Source organism: Arachis ipaensis, chromosome B3 (assembly GCF_059453495.1).
Source record: "Arachis ipaensis isolate K30076 ecotype BB chromosome B3, ASM5945349v1, whole genome shotgun sequence".
In the NCBI taxonomy this organism is placed as follows: domain Eukaryota; kingdom Viridiplantae; phylum Streptophyta; class Magnoliopsida; order Fabales; family Fabaceae; genus Arachis; species Arachis ipaensis.
In genome coordinates this window covers 71,587,129-71,613,671 of record NC_142438.1, presented here as the reverse complement: position 1 = coordinate 71,613,671, position 26,543 = coordinate 71,587,129, and the positions used below count along the sequence as shown (strand labels likewise).

Below are 26,543 nucleotides of genomic sequence, written 5' to 3'. Positions count from 1 at the left end.
GCAACGGCTTCTGATCACAGCACAACAACCTGGCGCGGTGAAGATCCTTTCTTCCTCTACTCTGCGTGTATTCCGCGATGTTGGTGATAGTAGCATCCAGCAAACCCTCCTCCAGCGGCGGCTCCTTCGACAGCACCAAGGCACAACGGCGACGGAAGGCACGGCGGCACAACTTCACGCAGTGGATCGCACTCCTCCTTGCGTCACTGACTCGCGTCCTCCTTTCTGAATGTCGCGCATTCTCTCTCTCCGCTGGTCCTTGACGGCGACGGCTCCAAGGGAGATGACGAGCAAGGACGGCGGTGGCTCCTCGTGGTGGTTGCCCTCCTCTATTCGGCGACGTCAGTGGCGGGACGGGCTTGGTAGGAGGCAGAACGACGACTGGGCAGCGACGATCGGCGTGGCTTCGACGGCGATGCTCCTCGCGGTTCCACAAACGGTGACGACGAATCCGATCGTGACGGGAGGCGCGACAGCGCGGGCGGAGCTGGACGGTGGCAATGCGACGGTCACGGCAGCGGCGGCGCAACAGCTCTTCCCTCTCTCTATTCTCTGCTCTTCGTGATCTTTCTCTCTGCGTTTCTTTCTTCTTTTTTGTGTGTGTGGTGTTTAGGAAGAAAGGGGGTGGAGGCTGCGTTCAGAAGCTGAGGAAAGGGAAACATTAGGGTTAGGGTTTCTAGGATTTGGGAATTAAGGTTTCTGATTCAATTTGGGAATTAGGGTTAGAAATTAGGGATTTTATAAAAGAATATGGATAGATATGAATAGATATTTTGATAAAATTGGAGGGTAGAATAATTTTAAAATCAAATGTACTCTATTAAAAATATTTAGAAACATTATTTATCATCATATTGCTAAGTTCAATCAATTATTTCTAATTTAAAATATAAAATGAACATATTAATCACATTTTTATAAAATATAGTTGAAACTCAATATTAATTATTCAAATTTAATGATATAACTTTCTATTATTTTTCTATCACCGAAACTTTAATTTCAATTTATAAAATAACTAATTATGATAAAAATTGTGCATAAATATTAACTAGCTTAAACATAAAGTATTTATAAAAATTAATCTAATAATTTCTAGTAAATTAATTCCTAATAGTTCAAATTAATCACATAATTCATTCAAAATAGAATTTATTTAAATTAAATTATACAATTCTTCTTATTTTTCAATTATCAAAATTATAATTTCAATTATACCAAATATCTAATAAAGATTATACAAAAATTCTAATTAATTTAAACTCCAATTATCATGAAACTCTATTTAATTACCTTTAGTAAAATAATTTTCTTAAAATAAAATTATCAACAAATAAAATAAATCACAAATAACTATTTTATTTGATTTTCAAAAACTAGGGTTGTTACAGGAATTGCTTCCACCCATTTAGATACATAATCAACAACTAACAATATGTATAAAAAACCACTAGAGTTTGGAAATGGACTCATGAAGTCAATACCCCAAACATAAAAAATTTCACAGAACAACATAAGTTGTTGGGGCATATCATCCCTCTTGGATATATTCCCAAACCTTTGGCATGGGAAGCAAGATTTACAGAAAGCAGTAGTATCCCTAAAAAGTGTAGGCCACCAGAATCCACAATCTAAAATTTTTCTAGCTGTTCTTTGAGGACCAAAATATCCACCACTCTCAGAAGAGTGACAGGCCTCTAATATTGACTAGAATTCTGATTGTGGCACACACCTTCTAATTATTTGGTCAGCACCAGATCTCCATAAATATGGGTCATCCCATATATAATATTTGGACTCGGTTTTAAGCTTGTCCCTTTGATGCTTAGTAAAATTAGGAGGGAAGGTACGACTAACCAAATAATTAGCTATAGGTGCGTACCAAGGCACTACCTCAGATATTGCGTGCAAGCCATCAAATGGAAAAGCATCATTGATAGGAGTGGAGTCATTTTTAATGTGCTCCAGGCGACTCAAGTGGTCTGCCACTAAATTTTCGGAACCACTCCTATCTTTGATTTCTAAATTAAATTCTTGCAGCAACAATATCCAACGTATTAACCTTGGTTTGGACTCTTTTTTAGCTAACAAATATTTTAGGCCTGCATGGTCTGAGTATACTACCATCTTAGTACCAAGTAAGTAGGCTCAGAATTTATCCAGAGCAAAAACAATAGACAGAAGCTCTTTTTCAGTGGTAGTATAATTAGACTAAGCAGCGTCTAAGGTCTTCGAAGCATAAGCAATTATAAAAGGGTCCTTACCTTCACGCTGAGCCAGCGCCGCTCCTACTGCATAATTGGATGCGTCACACATTATCTCAAATGGTTGACTCCAGTCGGGCCCTCTCACAATAGGGGCTTGGGTCAAGGCGATCTTCAGCTTATCAAACGCTTCCATGCAGTCCTCACTCAGCTCGAACTCAACGTCCTTCTGCAGCAGTCGGGATAAAGGCAGTGCTACCTTACTGAAGTCCTTGATAAATCGCCGGTAGAAACCTGCATGACCAAGAAATGAATGGACTTCCCTCACGGAAGAGGGGTAAGGTAAACCAGAAATAACATCTACCTTTGCTGGATTTACTGAAATGCCAGTATTAGAAACATGTCCTAGAACAATACCTTGTTTTACCATAAAATGACATTTTTCAAAATTCAATACAAGGTTTGAACTAACACACCTGTCTAATACTCTAGCTAAACTATCCAAGCAAAGATTGAATGAATCACCATACATACTAAAGTCATCCATGAAAACTTCCATACAGTTCTCAAGAAGATCTGAGAAAATACTCATCATGCATCTTTGAAACGTAGCCGGTGCATTACATAAGCCAAAAGGCATTCTCTTATATGCATACATTCCAAAGGGACATGCAAAAGTAGTTTTCTCCTGATCTTCAGGAGCTATATGAATTTGAAAATAGCCAGTGTAACCATCTAGGAAATAGTAGTGTGATTTACCTGACAGGTGATCAAGCATTTGATCGATGAAAGGCAGTGGGTAGTGATCCTTGCGAGTGGCCTGGTTGAGACACCTATAATCAATGCACACCCTCTAGGAGTTCTGCACTCTAGTCGCTATGAGTTCCCCATGCTCATTCTTCACTGTTGTGATGCCATACTTCTTTGGTACCACTTGTACTGGGCTAACCCATTCACTATCCGAGATTGGATAGATGATGTCAGCTTCAAGCAGTTTGGTCACTTCCTTCTTGACAACTTCTAAAATGGTGGGGTTCAACCACCTCTGAGGCTGACGGACAGGCCTTGCTCCTTCTTCTAAAAATATACACTGCTCACAGACTTGAGGACTGATGCCTACTATATCTGCCAAGCTCCACCCAATAGCTTTCTTGTGTCTTCTCAACACACTAAGCAACTACTCCTCTTGTTGGGAAGTGAGTTCCCTTGCAATGATAACTGGGAGCTTCTGATTATCCTCAAGGTAAGCATACTTGAGGTGGGGTAGAAGGGGCTTCAACTCCATTTTCTGCTCATGGCTAGGCACTTGATCATTTGGAGCCATTGATGGTGGCAAGGTATCTTCAGTAAGCTCAGAGGGTTTCTCCACACTTGCACCTTCCTCCATGTGCACCTCTTCTACTTCTTCTTGGTGGACTTCAGCCACGGTCTCATCAATAATGTCACACTGGAAGATGGAGTGATCTTCCGGGAGGTGCTTCATAGCTTCATCCAGGTTGAAGCTCACTGCTTTGCCATCTATCTCAAAAGAGTAAGTTCCTGAGAAGGCATCTAATTTGAACCTTGAAGTCTTTAGAAATGGCCTTCCAAGAAGGATGGAGGATGGTCTTCCTGAGTCATTAGGCGGCATCTCCAAAATGTAGAAGTCAATAGAGAATGTCAACCCCTTAATGCTCACCAACACGTCCTCAGCAATTCCAACCACGGAGATTATGCTCTTATCTGCCAAAACAAAACGTGTTGCCGACCTTTTTAAGGGAGGGAGCTTCAAAGCATCATATACAGATAATGGCATAATACTAATATATGCACCTAAATCACACATGCAGTCAAAAAATTGTACACACTCAATAGTACAAGTAACCATGCATGGACCCGGATCACCATATTTTTCCGGTATGGCACCCATTAAAGCAGAAATAGAGCTACCTAGAGAAATAGTTTCTAAATCATGTATTTTATCTTTATTCATGCATAAATCTTTTAGAAACTTAGCATACATAGGTACATGGCGAATAGCGTCAAAAAGGGGAATGGTTACCTCAACCTTTTTGAAGATCTCCACCATTGGGGTCTAGCTCCATCTGCTTTCTGGATTTCTTAGCAAGGTGTGAAAAAGGAATAGGAATGGCTTCTCTTGTAAATTCATCTTCCTTTGGTACTCCATTCCTTGGTTGAGCCGCTTCTTCTTCAACGATGTCTTGTACTCCATCCTCTTCTTCAATATCCTCTACCTCAACAATGTCTTCAACTTGAATGTCTTCTTTTGAGCTTGGCTCCTCATGACTCCTCTCTTGCAATGTGGTTCCGGACCTCAAAGTAATGGCATTGATTCCACCTTTGGGGTTAGGTAAGGCTTGAGAAGGAAGTGCATTTGAGCTTGAAGGCTGATTATTGAGGGGTAGAAGGTGGTTCCAACTGAGAGATGAGAGCTTGTAAAGTGGAGTTAAGACCATTTATGGCAGAGTTAATTGTATTTTGAAGGTCTTTTTGTCCTTACGCAATAGAGCGAAGCATCTCATCATTAGAGGAGGAAATGGGATAAGTAATTTGAAGGGCTTACTGTTGGTTGTTTTGAGGCACTTGGGCTTGCCTTTGGTGAGGCGCTCGGTAGGTCTGGCCTTGGTTCTGCTGTTGGTATGGGGGGTTCTGCTGATACCGGTTCTGCTGATTATTGTTGTTGTTCCATCTCTGATTTTCACAGTTATCTCTGCCTCCTTAATTGTAGTTGTCCCTCCATCCTTGGTTGGAATGGCCTCTCCACCCTTGGTTGGAATTATCTCTCCATCCCTGGTTAGAGTTGTCTTGCCAACCCTGATTATAGTTCTCACCTTGGTTATAATTACCGCCTTATTGAGAGTACCCTTGATTCTGGCGGTTGTAGTAATTATTAGTAGCTGCCAAGGTGTTGTCTTCTTATTGGAGTTGAGGATATTCGTCAGTGTAGTGGGAATAGTAGGCACATATTCCACACACTCTCTGAGGAACCAATTATTGACATTGTTGTTGTAGAGGAGGCTGAGGTTGTTGTTGATTCAGCTGGAGCTGCTTCAGTATACTGGTCATCTCTTCTAGAGTCTTTGTGAGAGCAGCTATCTCACTACTAGAGGAAACCTCCGCAATCACCTTGGGATGGTTGTTCCTGTGCCTTGTATTTCGGGTAGACTCAGCTAGATCAGTGATCAGTTGCCACACTTCTGTCGCCGTCTTGTACTTAGTCATAGAGCCATTACTCACAGCATCTAAAAGTGTCTTGTCTTGAGGCTTCAAGCCTTGGCAGAAATAGCTAATCAACACTAACTGGTCAATCGTATAATGGGGATATGAGTCTAGGAGATTCCTGAAACACTTCTAATACTCGTAAAGAGTCTCTGATTCTCCTTGGATAATGCATGAGATTTCTTTTCTCAGTCTATCTGTAACTTCATCTAGAAAGAACTTGTCCAGGAATTCCCTTCTGAGCAGATCCCAATTAGTAATAACTTCTTCAGGTTGAGTGTAGAACCACTCCCTTGTCTTTCCCTCAAGAGAAAATGGGAAGGCATATAGCCATATAGTAACCTCATCCGCACCATGACGCCTAGTAGTTGAGTAGGCTGTCTGAAAATCTCTGAGGTGCTTGATAGGCTCTTGAGCAGGTAGGCTATGAAACTTGGGCAGTAAATTAATTAAAGCGGTCTTCAGTTCAAAATCTACAGCCAAATTGGGATGACGCGTTTGATATGGTTGCAGTGTAAAGTTCAGAGCTCCTGCTTCTTGGAGAGTAATCCTTCTGGGCTCCGCCATATCACCTGCGCGTAAATCAATAGAATCAGTAGAAGAAGAGATTGTTTCTTCCTCAAGTGACGCTTCAGATTCACCCTCAAACAAGACTGGTGAATTGGTAGAAACCACTTCACCACCCTCAGAGGCTAACCAACGCCAAGCTCGCCTAATACGTGAAATAGTTTTTTCAATTTCAGGATCAAACGCGGCTAAGTTCGGATCCGGCAACGAACGCGTCATTCAATGAAAGAAACATAGAGCTCGTGGTAATAAAATAAAATATATTAAGAAAAATTAAACTGAAAATAGAATAAAAATGCAAAGATGCAAATATAAAAATATTTACACCAACCAATAATTTAGCACACTGTTGCAACTCCCCGGCAACGGCGCTAAAAATTGACGGGCAGAAAATGCCGGTTAAGAATTTATAATGAGAATAACGTTGCAAGTACAATTCTTAACCAACGAAAATTCTGCTTATCAATTTAAAAAGAGTTGTCACAAATTAGAATCAATTAACTGGGAGTAGAATTCCCAGGTCGTCGTCTCCCAACGAGTTGACAAAAGAGTGCAATTTATTGGTCAGGATTTTTCTAAGAATTTTTAGAGTTGGAGAACACTAAAATAAATGACTATCAATTAAAGCAATCAAAATAAACAAGAGGTTTTATATATTTGAAATAAAAAGCCTTGACTAGGAGAAGATTAATCGAAATTTCTATCCTTGTTGAATTTTTCCAAGTGTAATAGTAAGAGGTTGTTGCTTCTACTTAGTTATCCTTTACCTAATAAAGAAAAGTCAAGTAACTAAACCAACTCTGATTCACAAGTTCTAATCCCTTCCTATGGAAGGATTAGAGTTAGTGACTGGAGAGCCAGCCAACAACTTCCAATTACACATTAACACTTGAGTATTCCTACTCAAGGGTCTCCTATTAATCAACTCCAAAGTCAAGTTGGGAGTTTACTCCATTGACATGGATGCCATTTTTGCAAACATGCAAAGGGAGTAGGAAGGAGACATGGTAATTAAATAATCAAACAAAAAAGGAAATTAAATGTAAAAATAACGCTTGTATTAATAATTTCCAAAATCAAAGATATCCATATGTAACTCTGAACAAACTCAATGGAAAGCAAAAGAGTAAGGAAATAAGAAAGCAAACTATAATGATAGAGACTTCAAACGGAGGTAGTAACTCTCTCAAGATCCAATCCAAAAGCATAAAACTAAAAATCTAAAAATGTGAAGAACCCCAGAGGAAGTAGTGTTTTTCTCTCTAAGATTCAAAACTAAAACTAAAACTAAGTGAATGTGAATGTGTGTTGAGTCTCTGATGTCTCCTGACTCTAGTCTGTGTTTCTGGGCCGAAAATTGGGTCCAAATTCGGCCCAAAATTGCCCCCAGCATCTTCTGAAGTTGCAGCACGTCGCGCACATCACGCGTACGCGTCAGTCACGCGTACGCGTCGATGTACGACTTCGCTTGTCACGTGTACGTGTCAGTTATGCGTACGCGTCACTGTGAAAAGCTCCAAGTCACGCGCACGCGTGAGCCATGCGTGCGCATCGATCCTTGCTGGTCAGCTCCTTAGTTTCTTATGTTCCTTCTATTTTTGTAAGCTTCCTTTCTGTCTTCTAGGCAATTCCTGCACTATAAAGCCTGAAAACACTTAACACATAGATCACAGCATAGAAAGGTATAAAGGGGAATTAAAAATTGACAATTTAAAGGCTTAGGAAGTAAGTTTTCAATCATAGAATAAAATCAGGAAGACAAATGTAAAACATGCGAATTACATGAATAAGTGTGCAAAGAAATGATAAAAACCATTCAATTTAGCACAAGATAAACCATAAAATAGTGGTTTATCATGGTCGTTCATTTTGGGCTACAAATGACCCTCATCTTTCAGCTCATAAAAGCAGCGAGCAAAACCGGCGTGGCACGCCGGGTTACACAGCCAAAACCAATCCTACACGCCTGTGAAATTCCTTCTTTGGGCGTGGCGTGGCACCTTGGGCCAACATCCAGGAGCTTTCATCCACCTCCAAGCAAGGGCGTGCAAACATCCTACACGCAAAGGTAACACCCCCTCATTTCCATCAACCACCATCGAAGGCGTACCTACTCCATACATGCCCATCCACGGCAAGCACCATGCACCACTGGCATGCCATGCACCAAAACACCAGCCCACACGCCTGCAACACCATGAAGTGGGCGTGTACACATCCTCCACGTCTTCAACAATGCCCAAGGACTAGCTGAATGGGCATGCCATGCCGCTTCTTGACGTGGCACGCTGGGCCAACTTTTTAGTGACTTCCATGCCTCCAAAACAATCTCAAGTGGCATGCCCATGCACGACATTCACATGCCACTTTGGGCCAACTCCCAGTGACCACTAATACACCTTGAAGTGTCATGCAAATCATCCAAGTGTCAAGCCACTTCATTCAAGCCCAAGATCAAAGTTACAAGCCCATGATTTCAACAAAGTAGCATACCAAGTTTTGGATCTCAATTAAAAAAAAAGAAGAAGATCACTCTTTGTTTTAAATTAATTAGGAAAAGATTTGATTTTGTTTTGAAATTAAAAGTAGGTTTAGGTTAGAATTTAAATAAGTCCAGGAACTATTCCACAGACATCTCATCTTGGACCTTATTCCACAATCCTAGTTTTTGTTTTCTTTACACTATGAGAAACTAATCTCCTCTGTTAAGGTTAGGAGCTTTGTTGATCTCTTTTATGGATTATTAATTTAAGTATTTTATTTTGTTTGAGGTTTATACATTGATCTATTCTATGATTGAGTTTTCGTTCTTCATCCCTAAAGATTAGAATTGTTGGAAAATATTCTAACTCTGTTTTGGATTCTAGTATTGCTTTTGAAAATTTAATATTGAAATTAGCTTGAAAACTCTTTCTCATGACTTTTTGATTTAACTAGGAATAGTATTTCAAAGAGTGTGCAACACTTTATAATTTTCAATTTCTCTTGTTTTGAATAAGTGGCATATAATTCGGGTTAGAAAACTTATGGAAATTATGCTTTCTTGTAAGTTTCAATTGTCTAGAACTAGATTGAATACGTGGCATATAATTTAATCTAAGAATTACTTTTGAATCTTATTTGAATCTAAATCGGATTTGTGCTTAACCTCTTTGACCAAGAAATTGGCGGTTAGTTAATTAAAGAGAAATTGGTTTGTCAAGAAATTGAAATTCAATTATATATGATTTATCATGAATTGATCTCTGTAAACTTCAAATAAATGAACACAAGGATTGAAAGAGGGCTTAATTGAACACATGGCAATTTTATAATGCGTATGGTCAACGATAGAGTTTAACTATTTTTTTATATTAAATAATGTTGCAAATTAGTTTTAGTTCGAATTATATATTGTGTATATTATTATTTATGAAGTTATTGAAATTTTTTTGAATATTAACTATTTTTTAATAGTGAATTAATTTTTAATTTATAAATTTTAATTAAGATTATAAAATAATTAATTAAGTAGGACCACAATAGGGGACTAAATTTAATTCCTTTTAATGAAGAAGAAAGAAATATTTTGAGTTTCTATTTACTGTTTATGACACAACAAATAATGTGGAGTTATTTTTTTAACAAATGGACCACAAATAGGAATTAAGATAAGTTCCTACTCGAGATGGTCTAATAACATAATATCGTGTCAGCAAAAATAACTTTTACATTGTCTACATGAATGATCATCTAAAAAAATAGATATGATTATACAACTGTGTAAAATATTTTACATTGTCAGTTAAGGGTATTCATGGACGGGGATGTGCTTAATTAGACTCGGATTCGACCTTAAAAGGACACTAGGTCTATTTTGACCAAGTCCAAAACTAACTTGAAATAAACTGAGTTAAACCAGGTTGACCCGATGTAAAATTAGTGTATACAAATTTATAAATTTTATATAATAAAGTAATAAAACTTTACATTTGGAAATTAAATTTAACAAATGTTATATGATATTTATACCAAAAATAAATTATCTTAAAACAAAAATAGTACCGTATAGATGTATAATATAAAAAATATTAATTGAAGTATAGAAGTATAATATGACATTACTAATTTTGTTCTAAAATAAATATATTTTTACTATAAAAAATTTTAGATTAGGCGGAGTGACTCAAAGCATAAGCCAAATCTAATCCGAAAATGACACCAATAAAAATAACAAAGCCATAATAAAATATACCCTAGATACAAACCAAATTTCGAAACGGGTCGAATCTCGAACATTTTTACTATAAATGAATTAAAATTAAATTCTTCTTTTTAACTATATTTCTTTTTTGTTTATCTTGTTTGAGTTGTTTATGTATTTTAAAAAGTATTTTTTTAAAATTATTCTAAACTAGTTATATGCCTCAAACACTTTCTTTTCAAGTATAGTTTATTGTTCTTCTGATCTAACAATTATTTAAAAACTTAATAAACTATCTGTTCCTACCCAGACCCAACGCTATGGCCCAGGTCCAAATACACCAAAAGGCCCAATCCAAAGATAATTGGCCTTCATTATTCACTGACCTCTTCAGAAGAGGTCGGACTCAACACAGACTTCTTTCTAAAGAAGTCGAGTTCAAGAGATAGCTGGCAGATAACACTTATTAAAATAAGTAACTGCCCCTAAAATCTCTCAACCCATTTCTAGAAGCCATATCCCAACAATTCCTAGATAAAAGGGACGGTTATCCACCTAAAAAGGTGGCACTACTCCAACGGTGGTTATTGGTTCACCACTATAAATACACTGACACTCCTCAGGTATCACTAAGTTCCAATACATTCTAAACCTGCTTAACCCCATGCTGACTTAGGCATCAGAGTGTCTTTGCAGGTACCACCCCCCATCTCTTGGAACACACAACTCGGATGACGGCTCCCCGACGTAGAACAAGTCGGAGACCACCTTCCTTTAGCGTTTGGGTCTCTCATTCAAGTCCAACCATCCGGTTCTAGGTAAGCATCGGAACATTGGCGCCGTTGCCGGGGACCTGGAGCTCAATCCTTGATAATGGCGGATGATCAACAAAATGGTTGGACAACCACTTGACATAAATAAGATGCAAGCATGTTAAAAAGAAGCTGGAATACAGTTTTTATGGATACCAGAAATCCATAAAAACTTTTCCCAATGGGCAGAGGATATCAAATAAGGATGATGATTCTACTTCTACAGTTAAATTGGATTAAATCAAACAAAAGAGAAGAAAGCACCATCCCAAGGCCATTGTAGAAAGCAAACCAAAACGAACTCGAAAGCCAATTGAATAAAAGAATTTTCAATTTAGAAAATTTAATTGGTAAAAGAAGTTACATGGAAAAAAAAGACGAACTCGAAAGCCAATTGAATAAAAGAATTTTCAATTCAGAAAATTCAATTGGCAAAAGAAGTTACGTGAAAAAAAACGAACTCGAAAGCTAATTGAATAAAAGAATTTTCATCAATTCAAAAAATTCAATTGGCAAAAGAAGTTACGTAAAAAAATGAAAAAAAAAAAGAAAAAGGGAACGTGACTAATCCCAACCTCTTCGTGAAATAAGATGGACAATAACATCTGTGCCGACTTACAATTTTGGAAAAATTCATGATACCCACTCATTGAATGGAGCAGTTGCATATACATAGATTTTATAAATAAATAAAATATCCCATATTTGTCAGTAATTGAAGAAAGAAGGGAAAACATTGTTGATAAAAACAATGAAACCTTTCTTTTCAACTTATGCCAAAAAAAAGCAGCATCAGCCAATTTGAATGCAATCTAATCTGACAATGGAGTGATGAAACCAGTTTTTTCTTCGGTGGATTCACATGTCAATTACAACAGAGCAGTGAATAACACAAAAAATTCTCATGGTACATCTTTCGTTGGTTGCTCACAAATTATATCACTGCCAATGAATATGGAAAGAAATATTCCTGTGGTAGAATTTGATGTTGTTTGCACACCAATAAAGATGGATGTCTTCCAGAAAGAAAACTGGAATCCGATCCAAACGAAAAAGAAAGTCGGGGTGACAAAGGCCCAATCTTCATTGGAGGGGATGATCTTTTTTCTAAAGAGGTCATGCGTGCAAAGGTTCCAAAAAGTTTTCAACATCCCAACATGGATCCCTATGATGGATCTACTGATCCACAAACTATCTCAGCAACTTCAAAGAAGTCCACCAGGTCGGAGAAAGCTGTACAAAATTCGACCTCTTTTAGAGAGCTCATGAAGAAAAGTCTGACCACTTTTAAAGGTCAGACTTTACAACAAGGTCGGATAAGCTTGGAGCTCACGAAGAAAATCTGACCTCTTGCAAAGTTCATGAAGGAAAAGTCCGACCTTTTTTAAAGGTCAGACTCTACAATAAGGTCAAAAACCTCCAGACTAATAAAGAAAAATCTGACTTCTTTTAGATCCCATGAAGAAAGTCCGACCTCTTTTAAAGGTTAGACTCTACAAATGAGGTCTAAAACCTCATTTGCTCAGAAGAATCCGACCTCTTTAGAGCCGACAAGGGAAAAATCCGACCTGTTTTCGAAGTTTGTGAAAAAATCCGACCTCTTTCATGATCAACTCTACAATGAGGTCGAAAATCTCGAAGATTACCAGAAAGAAATTCTGACTTATTTTAAAGATCAGAGTCTATAATGAGGTCGAAAACCTCCAAGCTTAGAAAGAAAGTCCGACCTCTTTCCAAGCTTAAAAAGAAAAATCCGACCTCTTCTAAGGATCCAAGCTTATAAAGAAAATCTGACCTCTTCTGGGGATTCAAGTCTACAAATAAAAATCCGACTTCCTTTAAGAGCTTATGAAGAAAATTCGACCTCTTTTAGAGGTCAGACTACAATGAGGTCGAAATCTCAGAATTTATAAAGGAAAATCCGACCCCTTTTAGAGCTCACAAAGAAAAGTCCGACCTCTTTTAAAGGTCTGACTTTACAACAAGGTCAGATAGGCTTAGAGCTTACAAAGAAAAGTCCGACCTCTTTCTTGAGGTACGATTTCGAGAACCAGATCCCAAGCATAAATGGCCATGAGAAGGTCATACGAAGAAATTTCTCAACTGACAACCTCGTCTTGATCCAAAATGACATCGGGCCAAAATCGGACGAAGAAAATCCAACACCAAAATGAAAAGATCCCAACAAAGTCACTTAAGACTCGAAAAAGAACTACTACAACATACTCGACTTACTCGAAAACAATCTACCTAGATTATGCCATGTCTACAACAAAAGGGATACTCTAGCTAGAAAGCGCACCTTACTCCCTAATGCACACTTTTTCTAACTTGAAGTGACGAAATCCAAAGCGGTGTAAGAAGTTACATATGCAAATCGTGGTCCGACCTCATTAAGCCACTTATACTAAACTAAGCTGGCAAGGGGGCAAACCTAAAACGAATTGCACAAATAACTTAAGGACAGCATGATCATAATCAAACATCAACATGAAGAGGATGTAAACCTGACCTCACAACAATTTGTTTAAAACAAATTGAAAAAGGATGGCGATTTATAAGAATGCCTCCTCAAGCCAAGAGATAAGTATCCGACCTCCCAAAAAGAGAGTCCAAAATAACTTGTAAAAGTCACATAGCAACTGTTCATACCTTGGGTCGAGTTATCCGACCCGGGATGATCGACGACAAAGCGACCGACCTCTTCAGGTCAGACTATCCGACCTCTTCCCAAAAGAGCTCGGCCAAATCGACAGAAAAGCCCGAAAAATGGGCCCACTCAAGGAATACGACCCAGATCCAAAGGCAGTCCAAGCCTATAAAGATAAGGGCGGTTCCATTGAAGATAAGCTGACCTCGCTAAAAGATAAGATAAGATAAGATAACTTATCTTATCTAAAAAGGTCACTCTACAACTACTATAAATACAATGGAGCACCCAGGTATAACTCATACTCTGATTCTACAAAAAACCTACTTAATACCCGTGCTAACTTAAGCATCGGAGTCTCTTGCAGGTACCCCCCACCCTCCGGTGACCAAGGATCAGCAGTGCAGTAAGTCCAACAAGTCGGACACAACAGCTCCGGCAGCCACCAGCCAGCCGGACACGCCATCTCCGACCAGTACAGAAGATCTCATCCGAGATCGACCTCCAATTTCAGGTAACCCCCGGGACATTGGCGCCGTTGCCGGAGAACCTGAAAGTCATCCCAACACCATGGCGGACGGCCATAACAATGACCACGATTCAGATCTGGAAAACAGAACACCGCACAAGAACGTGGACACTACGCTAAAGGATACTCCGGAATCCAACGGGGACAAAAACTCATCAAATCCGGGGGGTAATAGAAGCACTTCAAGACCGCTTAAAGCAACTTGAAAAATAAACCCAACAACAACGAGAGGTCGGAAAGGATCTACAAAGAGAGGTACGGTGGCGACGAGAATTGGAAGATAAACTCCTATAATTAGAAGCCGATCTCAAATCAAAAATCCCTCGGACCACTCCCGAGGAAAGTTCACACAAAGAGCAAGATCCATTCACTAGGAAAATCATGAAAACCAAAATCCCCAAAGACTTCAAACTCCCGGATATGATTTTGTATGATGGTACCACAGATCCCAACCATCATCTCAGCAATTTCAGAAGCAGAATGTACCTTACCGACGCCTCAAACGCTGTTCGTTGCAAAGCTTTTCCAACAACTCTCACGAAGACAGCAATTAGATGGTTCGACAACCTACCTCCAAAGTCCATCTCAAACTTTGACGACCTGGCCAAAAAATTCCTAGCCAGATTCTCCATCCAAAAAGATTAGACCAAACACGCCCCCAGTTTACTAGGGATCAAGCAAGGAGATCGGGAGAGCCTCCGCAACTACATGGAAAGATTCAACAAAACATGCATGGACATACAAAGCTTGCCAACAGAGGCCGCCATCATGGGACTCATCAATGGCCTACGAGAAGGACCTTTTAGCCAATCCATATCAAAGAAGTACCTTACCTCCTTAGACAAAGTACAGGAGCGAGCAGAAAAATACATCAACATGGAAGAAAACGCTCGGTTAGGAGAAACCTCAAAATCCGGGGTCCCCTACCGAGATAAAGACAAGGAATCCAAAAGGAAAGAAGATCGACAAGGAGAGAAAATCAAAAAATACCATAATTACACCCCTCTCAGGGCATCCCTAGTCGACGTATATAAAGAAGTCTGCCATACGGAGAAAATACCCCCATCTTGACCACTCAAAGGCAAAAGAGGAGGAGGAAACCGAAATGAATATTGCGAATATCATCGAGTGCGAGGGCACTCCACCAACGAGTGCTTCGATCTAAAAAACATCATAGAAAAATTGGTGAGGGAAGGAAAACTAGATCGGTTTCTAGCCATCCGAGATGACGACCAAAGAAAGAGACGAAGGGACAAAGATATCAGACGAACCGCGCGATCACCTCGTACACCGAAAAGACACGTCCACATGATACACGGCGGATTCGCAGGGGAAGGAATCTCCAAGTCATCCCGCAAAAGATATCTCAAAGAAGTATATCATGTCGAGGGAAAGGAAGAAACACCCGACATCCCTGCAATCACATTCACTAAAGAGGACGCATCCGGTATCATCTCGGGACATGACGACCCCATGGTCATCACCATCATACTGGCAAACGCCAATCTGCACCGCACATTAATAGACCAAGGGAGCTCTGCCGACATCTTATTCAAAACTGCCTTCGATAAGCTTGGCCTAGAAGACAAGGAGCTTAAGGGATACCCGAACAGTCTGTTCGGACTGGGAGATACCCCGGTACAACCATTAGGATACGTATCACTACATACAACCTTCGGAAAAGGGAACCAATCCAGAACACTCAAAATAGACTACATTGTGGTCGACATGAGTTCAGCCTACAATGCTCTAATAGGTCGGACCACACTAAATCAACTCGGGGCAATAGTCTCGACTCCATATCTATGTATGAAATTCCCAACTACAGAGGGGATAGCCACAATAAAAGCAGATCAAAAGATGGAACGCCGCTGTTATAACGAAAGTCTAAACCTCAGAGGCAGAGGAGAAGAATTCCACACAATTGAGCTTGGCGGAGTTCAGAGACGAAAAGAGCTCCGTCCGCAGCCAGAAGGTGAGATAGAGAAGGTTCAGATCGGAGACACCTCGGACAAAACAAATAATATCGGCACAATCCTGAGAGGAGACTCAAAAGAATTACTGGTACAATTCTTACGAGATAATGTCGATCTCTTCACATGGAAAGTTGCAGACATGCCAGGCATAGAGCCCAAGCTAATGTGCCACAAGTTGGCTGTCTATCCAGGATCTCGGCCGGTACAGCAAAGACGAAAAAAACTTGGGCCAGAGCGATCCCAAGCTGTGGAAGAACAGGTACAAGCATTACTGGAGGCAGGATTCATAAGAGAGGTCAAGTACCCACTATGGCTAGCCAACGTCGTCTTGGTGAGAAAATCAAATGGGAAGTGGCGAATGTGCACCGATTACACCGATCTCAACAAAGCCTGCCCAAAAGATCCTTACCCACTCCCAAGCATCGACGCTCTGGTCGATGCTTCCTCTGGATATAGATACCTCTCGTTTATGGAGGCATATTCGGGATACAACCAAATCTCCATGTATCCACCAGATCAAGAAAAGACCTCATTTTTAATGCCGAAAGCAAACTACTGCTACATTGTGATGCCTTTCGGTCTCAAGAATGCGGGAGCTACTTATCAATGGCTAATGAATAAAGTCTTCTCAGATCACATCGGAAAAATCATGGAAGTCTATGTGGATGACATGTTGATAAAGACACAAAGTGAAGAGACATTGTTATCCGACCTGACTCAAGTGTTTGACACTATAAGGAAGCATGACATGCGACTCAATCCCGCAAAATGCACCTTTGCAGTAGAATCGGGCAAATTTTTAGGTTTCATGCTCACACAAAGAGGAATTGAAGCAAATCCGGATAAATGTCAAGCCATACTCAAGATGAAAAGCCCAACCTGTGTCAAAGAAGTACAGCAACTCAACGGGAGATTGGCCGCCCTATCCAGGTTCTTAGCAGGATCAGCGATAAGATCTCTCCCCTTCTATGCTACTTTAAGAAAGGGAAAGTAGTTCGAATGGACAACAGAATGTGAACAAGCCTTCCAAGACTTCAAGGATTTCTTAGGACGGCCACTGATGAGCGGATAATTTATACGCTTTTTGGCATTGTTTTTAGTATGTTTTTAGTAGGATCTAGTTACTTTTAGGGATGTTTTCATTAGTTTTTATGTTAAATTCACATTTCTGGACTTTACTATGAGTTTGTGTGTTTTTCTATGATTTCAGATATTTTCTGGCTGAAATTAAGGGAATTGAGCAAAAAAAATCAAATTCAGAGGTAGAAGAAGGACTGCTGATGCTGTTGGATTCTGACCTCCCTGCACTCAAAGTGAATTTTCTGGAGCTACAGAACTCAAAATGGTGCGCTTCCAACTGTGTTGGAAAGTAGACATCCAGGGCTTTCTAGCAATATATAATAGTCCATACTTTGGCCGAGTTTAGACGATGCAAAAGGGCGTTGAACGCCAGTTCTACGCTGTAGTCTGGAGTTAAACGCCAGAAACACGTCACAAGACAGAGTTGAACGCCAGAAACACGTTACAAACTGGTGTTCAACTCCAAGAATGACTTCTCCACGTGTAAACTTCAAGCTCAGCCCAAGCACACACCAAGTGGGCCCTGGAAATGAATTTATGCATCAATTACTTACTTCTGTAAACCCTAGTAGCTAGTTTAGTATAAATATGACTTTTTACTATTGTATTAGACATCTTCGGATCATCATATGATTTTTAGTCATCTTTAGATCATATTGATCACGTTTTGGGGGCTGGCTTCTCGGCCATGCCTAAACCTTTCACTTATGTATTTTTCAACGGTAGAGTTTCTACACTCCATAGATTAAGGTGTGGAGCTCTGCTGTTCCTCATGATTTAATGCAAAGTACTACTATTTTCTATTCAATTCAACTTATTCTGCTTCTAAGATATCCATTCGCATCCAAGAACATGATGAATGTGATGATTATGTGACGCTCATCATCATTCTCACTTATGAACGCGTGCCTGACAAACACTTCCGTTCTACATGCAACCAAGCTAGAATGAGTATCTCTTAGATATCTAATACACGGGACCGAGTCTGAGTTATTAGTATCTTCGTGGTATAAGTTAGAACCCATGGATGGCCATTCCTGAGATCCGGAAAGTCTAAACCTTGTCTGTGGTATTCCGAGTAGGATCTGGGAAGGGATGGCTGTGACGAACTTCAAACTCGCGAGTGCTGGCGTAGTGACAGACGCAAAAGGATAGTAAATCCTATTCCAGTATGATCGAGAACCTCCAGATGATTAGCTATGCCGTGACAGAGCATTTGGACCATTTTCACAGAGAGGATGGGATGTAGCCATTGACAACGGTGATGCCCTTACAGAAAGCTTGCTATGGAAAGGAGTAGGACTGATTGGATGAAGACAGCAGGAAAGCAGAAGTTCAGAAGAACGAAGGCATCTCTATACGCTTATCTGAAATTCTCACCAATGAATTACATAAGTATTTCTATCTTTATTTTCTATTTATTTATTATAATTCGAAAACTCCATAACCAATTGATATCCGCCTGACTGAGATTTACAAGGTGACCATAGCTTGCTTCATACCAACAATCTCCGTGGGATCGACCCTTACTCACGTAAGGTTTTATTACTTGGACGACCCAGTGCACTTGCTGGTTAGTTGTGCGAAGTTGTGAAGTTATGTTTGGATCATGGTACTGTGCACCAGTTTTTGGCGCCATTGCCAGGGAGAGAATGAACAACAAATTTTACAACCTCAGAGTAACAATTTCGCATACCAAGTTTTTGGCGTCGTTGCCGGGGATTGTTTGAGTTTGAACAACTGACGGTTCATCCTGTTGCTCAGATTGGGTAAATTTCTTCTTATTTTGTTTTCAAAAAGTTTTCAAAAATTTTTCAAAAATAATTCCTTCTTTTTCGTTTTTCCCAATTAATTTTCGAAAAAACAAAAAAATTTATTTTTAAAAAAAAATTTATTTATGTTCTTCAGAATTTTTAAGAATGAATTCTAGTGTTTCATGAAGCATGTTGAAGCCTAACTGGCTATAAAGCCATGTCTAAATTTATTTGGACTGGGGCCTCCAACCCAACATTATCAAGAGCAAGCTAGTTGTTGCTAATCCACCTGCTGCTGTTCCTGATCTACCTGATCTACATGCTGAAGCTTGGCTGGCCATTGGCCATGTCTAGTGTTTTGGACCGGAGCTTTCACAAAAGCTTGGCTGGCTAGTGAGCCATGTCTAATTCCTGGACTGAAGCTTTAGACTAACAATGCAAGATTCCTGGAATTCATATTAAAAATTTTGGAATCCTTATTTTCCTTTTTCAAAATAATTTTTGAAAAAATCCAAAAAAATTAGAAAATCATAAAAATAAAAATATTTCATGTTTCTTGTTTGAGTCTTGAGTTAATATTAAGTTTGGTGTCAATTGCATGTTTTAAAGTTTGCATAAAATTTTCGAAAAATTCATGCATTCATAGTGTTCTTCATGATCTTCAAGTTGTTCTTGGTAAATCTTCTTGTTTGATCTTGATGTTTTCTTGTTTTGTGCATTTTCTTGTTTTTCATGTGCATTTTTGCATTCATAGTGTCTGAACATGAAAGATTTCTAAGTTTGGTGTCTTGCATGTTTTCTTTGCATTGAAAATTTTTCAAAAACATGGTCTTGATGTTCATCATGATCTTCAAAGTGTTCTTGGTGTTCATCTTGACATTCATAGCATTCTTGCATGCATTCATTGTTTTGATCCATAATTTCCATGTTGAGCATTTTTAGTGTTTTTCTCTCTCATCATAAAAATTCAAAAAAAAAATAAAAAAAAATATCTTTCCTTTTTTCTCTCATAAATTTCGAAAATTTGAATTGACTTTTTCAAAACTTTTTAAAACTTAGTTGTTTCTTATGAGTCAAATCAAATTTTTAATTTAAAAATCTTATCTTTTCCAAATCTTTTTCAAAAAATAAAATATTTTTTATTTTTCTTATTTATTTTCGAAAATTTTAAAAATATTTTTCAAAAATCTTTTTCTTAATTTTATATCAAATTTTCGAAAATATTATCAACAATTAATGTTTTGATTCAAAAATTTCAAGTTTGTTACTTGCTTGTTAAGAAAGATTCAAACTTTAAATTCTAGAATCATATCTTGTGATTTCTTGTGAGTCAAGTCATTAATTATGATTTTTTAAAAAAATCAAATCTTTTTCAAAACTAACTCTAATCATATCTTCCTATCATATCTTTTTTTTAAATCTTATCTTTTTTTAAAAATTTGACTTTCAAATATCTTTTCTAACTTCTTATCTTCTTATCTTTTCAAAATTGATTTTCAAATCTTTTTCAACTAACTAATTAACTTTTTGTTTTGCTTCTTATCTTTTTCAAAACTACTTAACTAACTCTCTCCCTCTAATTTTCGAAAATTTCTTCCCTCTTTTTCAAAAATTCTTTTTAATTAACTAATTGTTTCAATTTTTAATTTTAAACTTGATTTCATTCCTAATTTTCGAAAATCACTAACCCCTTTTCAAAATTTTATTTTGGAAAATCTTCTTTCTCTCTCATCTCCTTCTATTTATTTATTCATCTACTAACACTTCATCTTACACAAATTCGAACCCCCTCTTCCATCTGTGTTCGAATTTTCTCTTCTTCCCTTCTTTACATTACATTCTTTTCTTCTTCTACTCACACAGGGGAACATCTATACCTGGGCAAAAAGGATCCCTATTATTATTATTTTTCTGTTTCCTCTTTTTCATATGAGCAGGAGCAAGGACAAGAACATTCTTGTTGAAGCAGACTCTGAACCTGAAAGGACTCTGAAGAGGAAACTAAGAGAAGCTAAAATACAACAATCCAGAGATAACCTTATAGAAATTTTCGAACAAGAAGAGGATATGGCAGCCGAAAATAATAATAATGCAAGGAGGATGCTTGGTGACTTTACTGCACCTAATTCCAATTTACATGGAAGAAGCATCTTCATCCCTACCATTGGAGAAAACAATTTTGAGCTTAAACCTCAATTAGTTTCTCTGATGCAACAAAACTGCAAGTTTCATGGACTTCCATCTGAAGATCCTTTTCAGTTCTTAACTGAATTCTTGCAGATCTGTGATATTGTTAAGACTAATGGAGTAGATCCTGAAGTCTACAGGCTCATGCTTTTCCCTTTTGCTGTAAGAGACAGAGCTAGAGTATGGTTGGACTCTCAACCCAAAGATAGCCTGAACTCTTGGGATAAGCTGGTCACGGCTTTCTTAGCCAAGTTCTTTCCTCCTCAAAAGCTGAGCAAGCTTAGAGTGGATGTTCAAACCTTCAGACAGAAAGAAGGTGAATCCCTCTATGAAGCTTGGGAGAGATACAAGCAACTGACCAAAAAGTGTCCTTCTGACATGCTTTCAGAATGGACCATCCTGGATATATTCTATGATGGTCTGTCTGAATTAGCTAAGATGTCATTGGATACTTCTACAGGTGGATCCATTCACCTAAAGAAAACGCCTGCAGAAGCTCAAGAACTCATCGACATAGTTGCTAATAACCAGTTCATGTACACTTCTGAGAGGAATCCTGTGGGTAATGGGACGCCTCAGAAGAAGGGAGTTCTTGAAATTGATACTCTGAACGCCATATTGGCTCAGAATAAAATATTGACTCAGCAAGTCAATATGATTTCTCAGAGTCTGAATGGAATGCAAGCTGCATCCAACAGTACTCAAGAGGCATCTTTTGAGGAAGAAGCTTATGATCCTGAGAACCCTGCAATAGCAGAGGTGAATTACATGGGTGAACCATATGGAAACACCTATAATCCCTCATGGAGGAATCATCCAAATTTCTCATGGAAGGATCAACAAAAGCCTCAACAAGGCTTTAATAATGGTGGAAGAAATAGGTTTAACAATAGTAAACCTTTTCCATCATCCACTCAGCAACAGACAGAGAACTCTGAACAAAATACCTCTAATTTAGCAAACTTAGTCTCTAATCTATCTAAGGCCACTGTAAGTTTCATGAATGAAACAAGGTCCTCCATTAGAAATTTGGAGGCACAAGTGGGCCAGCTGAGTAAAAGAATCACTGAAACCCCTCCTAGTGCTCTCCCAAGCAATACAGAAGAGAATCCAAAAGGAGAGTGCAAGGCCATTGAATTAATTACCATGGCCGAACCTATAAGGGAGGTTGAGGACGTGAACCCCAGTGAGGAAGACCTCCTGAGACATCCAGTGATCAATAAGGAGTTCCCCTTTGAGGAACCAAAGGAATCTGAGGCTCATCTAGAGACCATAGAGATTCCATTGAACCTCCTTATGCCATTCATGAGCTCTGAAGAGTACACCTCTTCTGAAGAGAATGAAGATGTTACTGAAGAGCAAGTTGCCAAGTTCCTTGGTGCAATCATGAAGCTGAATGCCAATTTATTTGGTAATGAGACTTGGGGAGATGAACCTCCCCTGTTCACCAATGAACTAAATGCATTGGATCAACTGAGATTGCCTCAGAAGAAACAAGATCCTGGAAAGTTTCTAATACCTTGTACCATAGGTACCATGACCTTTGAGAAGGCTCTATGTGACCCTGGGTCAGGAATAAACCTCATGCCACTCTCCGTAATGGATAAACTGGGAATCTTTGAGGTACAAGCTGCTAAAATCTCATTAGAGATGGCAGACAATTCCAGAAAATAGGCTTATGGACAAGTAGAGGACATATTAGTAAAGGTTGAAGGCCTTTACATCCCTGCTGATTTCATAATCCTAGAAACTGGGAAGGATGAGGATGAATCCATCATCCTTGGAAGACCCTTCCTAGCCACAGCAAGAGCTGTGATTGATGTTAACAGAGGTAAACTAGTCCTTCAATTGAATGAGGACTCCCTTGAGTTTAAAACTCAAGGACATCCTTCTGTAAACATGAAAAAGAGGCACAGTAAGCTTCTCACACTGCAGAGTCAACCAGAGCCCCTACAGTCAAACTCTAAGTTTGGTGTTGAACTCCCATATCCAAACTCTAAGTTTGGTGTTGGGAAGTCTCAACAATGCTCTGAACATCTGTGAGGCTCTATGAGAGCCCACTGTCAAGCTATTGACATTAAAGAAACGCTTGTTGGAAGGCAACCCAATTTTTATTTATCTAATTTTAATTTGTTATTATTTCATATTTTATTAAGTTCATGATCATGTGGAGTCACAAAATAAATAGAAAAATCAAAAACAGAATAAAAAACAGTAGAAGAAAAATCACACCCTGGAGGAAGGACTTACTGGCGTTTAAATGCCAGTAAGGAGTATTTGGCAGGCGTTCAACGCCAGAACAGAGCATGAATCTGGCGTTGAACGCCCAAAACAAGCAGCATCCTGGCGTTCAGATGCCAAGAATGCACACTGAGGAAAGCTGGCGCTGAACGCCAGAAACAAGCATGAAGCTGGCGTTCAACGCCAGAAACATGCTGCAGATGGGCGCTGAACGCCCAGAACAAGCATCAGTTCGGCGTTTAAACGCCAAAATTGCATGCAAAGGGATTTTACATGCCCAATTGGTGTAGGGATGTAAATCCTTGACACCTCAAGATCTGTGGACCTCACAGGATCATCTCAGGATCTGTGAACCCAACAGGATCCCTACTTTCCCTCCTCATAATCCTAGTTTTTTTCCACATCTTCTTCTTCATCTATTCTTTCTTCTTTTGCTCGAGGACGAACAATATTCTAAGTTTGGTGTGGTAAAAGCATAGCTTTTTTTAAAAGGGAAAACAAAAGCTTCCATCAAGGATCTATAGCTCAGTGGTAGAACATTTGACTGCAAATCAAGAGATCCCTGAGATACCTCAGGGGATACATTTTCCTCCACACAATTATTGGGAGCAACTAAGGGTGGAACATCAAGAGCACTCCATCATCCTTCATGAAATTAAAAAAAAAATCAAAGAGCAATGAGGGAGGAGCAACAAAGACAAGGAAGAGACATAGAAGAGCTCAAGGACATCATTGGTTCCTCAAGGAGAAAACGCCACCATCACTAAGGTGGACTCATTTCTTGTTCTTACATTCTCTGTTTTTCGTTCTCTTTATGTTAAGTGCTTATCCATGTTTGTGTCTTATTACATGATCATTAGTATTTAGTAACTTTGTCTTAAAGTTATGAATGTCCTATGAATCCATCACCTCTCTTAAATGAAAACTGTTTTAATTCAAAAGAACAAGAAGTACATGAGTTTCGAATTTATCCTTGAACTTAGTTTAATTATATTGATGTGGTGACAATGCTTCTTATTTTCTGAATGAATGCCTGAACAGTGCATATGTCTTTTGAAGTTGTTGTTTATGAATGTTAAATATGTTGGCTCTTGAAAGAATGATGACAAGGAGACATGTTATTTGATAATCTGAAAAATCATAAAAATGATTCTTGAAGCTAGAAAAAGCAGTGAATACAAAGCTTGCAGAAAAAAAAATGGCGAAAAAAATAGAAAAAAAAAAAGAGAAAAAGCAAGCAGAAAAAGCCAAAAGCTCTTAAAACCAAAAGGCAAGAGCAAAAAGCCAATAGCCCTTAAAACCAAAAGGCAAGGGTAATAAAAAGGATCCCAAGGCTTTGAGCATCAGTGGATAGGAGGGCCTAAAGGAATAAAATCCTAGCCTAAGCGGCTAAAACAAGTTGTCCCTAACCATGTGCTTGTGGCGTGAAGGTGTCAAGTGAAAACTTGAGACTGAGCGGTTAAAGTCAAGGTCCAAAGCAAAAAAAGAGTGTGCTTAAGAACCCTGGGCACCTCTAATTGGGGACTTTAGCAAAGCTGAGTCACAATCTGAAAAGGTTCACCCAGTTATGTGTCTGTGGCATTTATGTATCTGGGGGTAATACTGGAAAAACAAAGTGCTTAGGGCCACGACCAAGACTCATAAAGTAGCTGTGTTTAAGAATCAACATACTGAACTAGGAGAATCAATAACACTATCTGAACTCTGAGTTCCTATAGATGCCAATCATTCTGGACTTCAATGGATAAAGTGAGATGCCAAAACTATTCAAGAGGCAAAAAGCTACAAGTCCCGCTCATCTGATTGGAGCTATGTTTCATTGATAGTTTGGAATTTATAGTATATTCTCTTCTTTTTATCCTATTTGATTTTCAGTTGCTTGGGGACAAGCAACAATTTAAGTTTGGTGTTGTGATGAGCGGATAATTTATACGCTTTTTGGCATTGTTTTTAGTATATTTTTAGTAGGATCTAGTTACTTTTAGGGATGTTTTCATTAGTTTTTATGTTAAATTCACATTTCTGGACTTTACTATGAGTTTGTGTATTTTTCTGTGATTTCAGGTATTTTCTGGCTGAAATTAAGGGACTTGAGCAAAAAAAATCAGATTCAGAGGTAGAAGAAGGACTGCTGATGCTGTTGGATTCTGACCTCCCTACACTCAAAGTGAATTTTCTGGAGTTACAGAACTCAAAATGGCGTGCTTCCAATTGCGTTAGAAAGTAGACATCTAGGGCTTTCCAGAAATATATAATAGTCCATACTTTGGCCGAGTTTAGACGACACAAAAGGGCATTGAACGCCAGTTCTACGCTGCAGTCTGGAGTTAAACGCCAGAAACACGTCACAAGCCAGAGTTGAACGCCAGAAACACGTTACAAACTGGCGTTCAACTCCAAGAATGACCTCTCCACGTGTAAACTTCAAGCTCAGCCCAAGCACACACCAAGTGGGCCCCGGAAGTGGATTTATGCATCAATTACTTACTTCTGTAAACCCTAGTAGCTAGTTTAGTATAAATAGGACTTTTTACTATTGTATTAGACATCTTCGGATCATCATATGATTTTTAGTCATCTTAAGATCATATTGATCACGTTTTGGGGACTGGCCTCTCGGCCATGCCTGAACCTTTTACTTATGTATTTTTCAACGGTAGAGTTTCTACACTCCATAGATTAAGGTGTGGAGCTCTGCTGTTCCTCATGATTTAATACAAAGTACTACTATTTTCTATTCAATTCAACTTATTCTGCTTTTAAGATATCCATTCGCACCCAAGAACATGATGAATGTGATGATTATGTGACGCTCATCATCATTCTCACTTATGAACGCGAGCCTGACAAACACTTCCGTTCTACATGCCACCAAGCTAGAATGAGTATCTCTTAGATATCTAATACAGGGGACCGAGTCCGAGTTATTAGTATCTTCGTGGTATAAGTTAGAACCCATGGATGGCCATTCCTAAGATCCGGAAAGTCTAAACCTTGTTTGTGGTATTCCGAGTAGGATCTGGGAAGGGATGGCTGTGACGAACTTCAAACTCGCGAGTGCTGGACGTAGTGACAGACGCAAAAGGATAGTAAATCCTATTTCAGTATGATCGAGAACCTCCAGATGATTACCCATGCCGT

The 26,543-nt window shown here is 38.9% G+C and overlaps 1 non-coding gene across 1 annotated transcript; it reads right to left on the bottom strand.

Annotated features, from left to right (window-relative positions):
• Positions 1-21,437: 21,437 nt before the first annotated feature.
• Positions 21,438-21,545, bottom strand: LOC148571084 (small nucleolar RNA R71). Its single transcript, XR_015908062.1, has one exon. It is a non-coding gene; the product is annotated as a small nucleolar RNA R71 (small nucleolar RNA).
• Between the last annotated feature and the right edge of the window lie 4,998 nt (positions 21,546-26,543).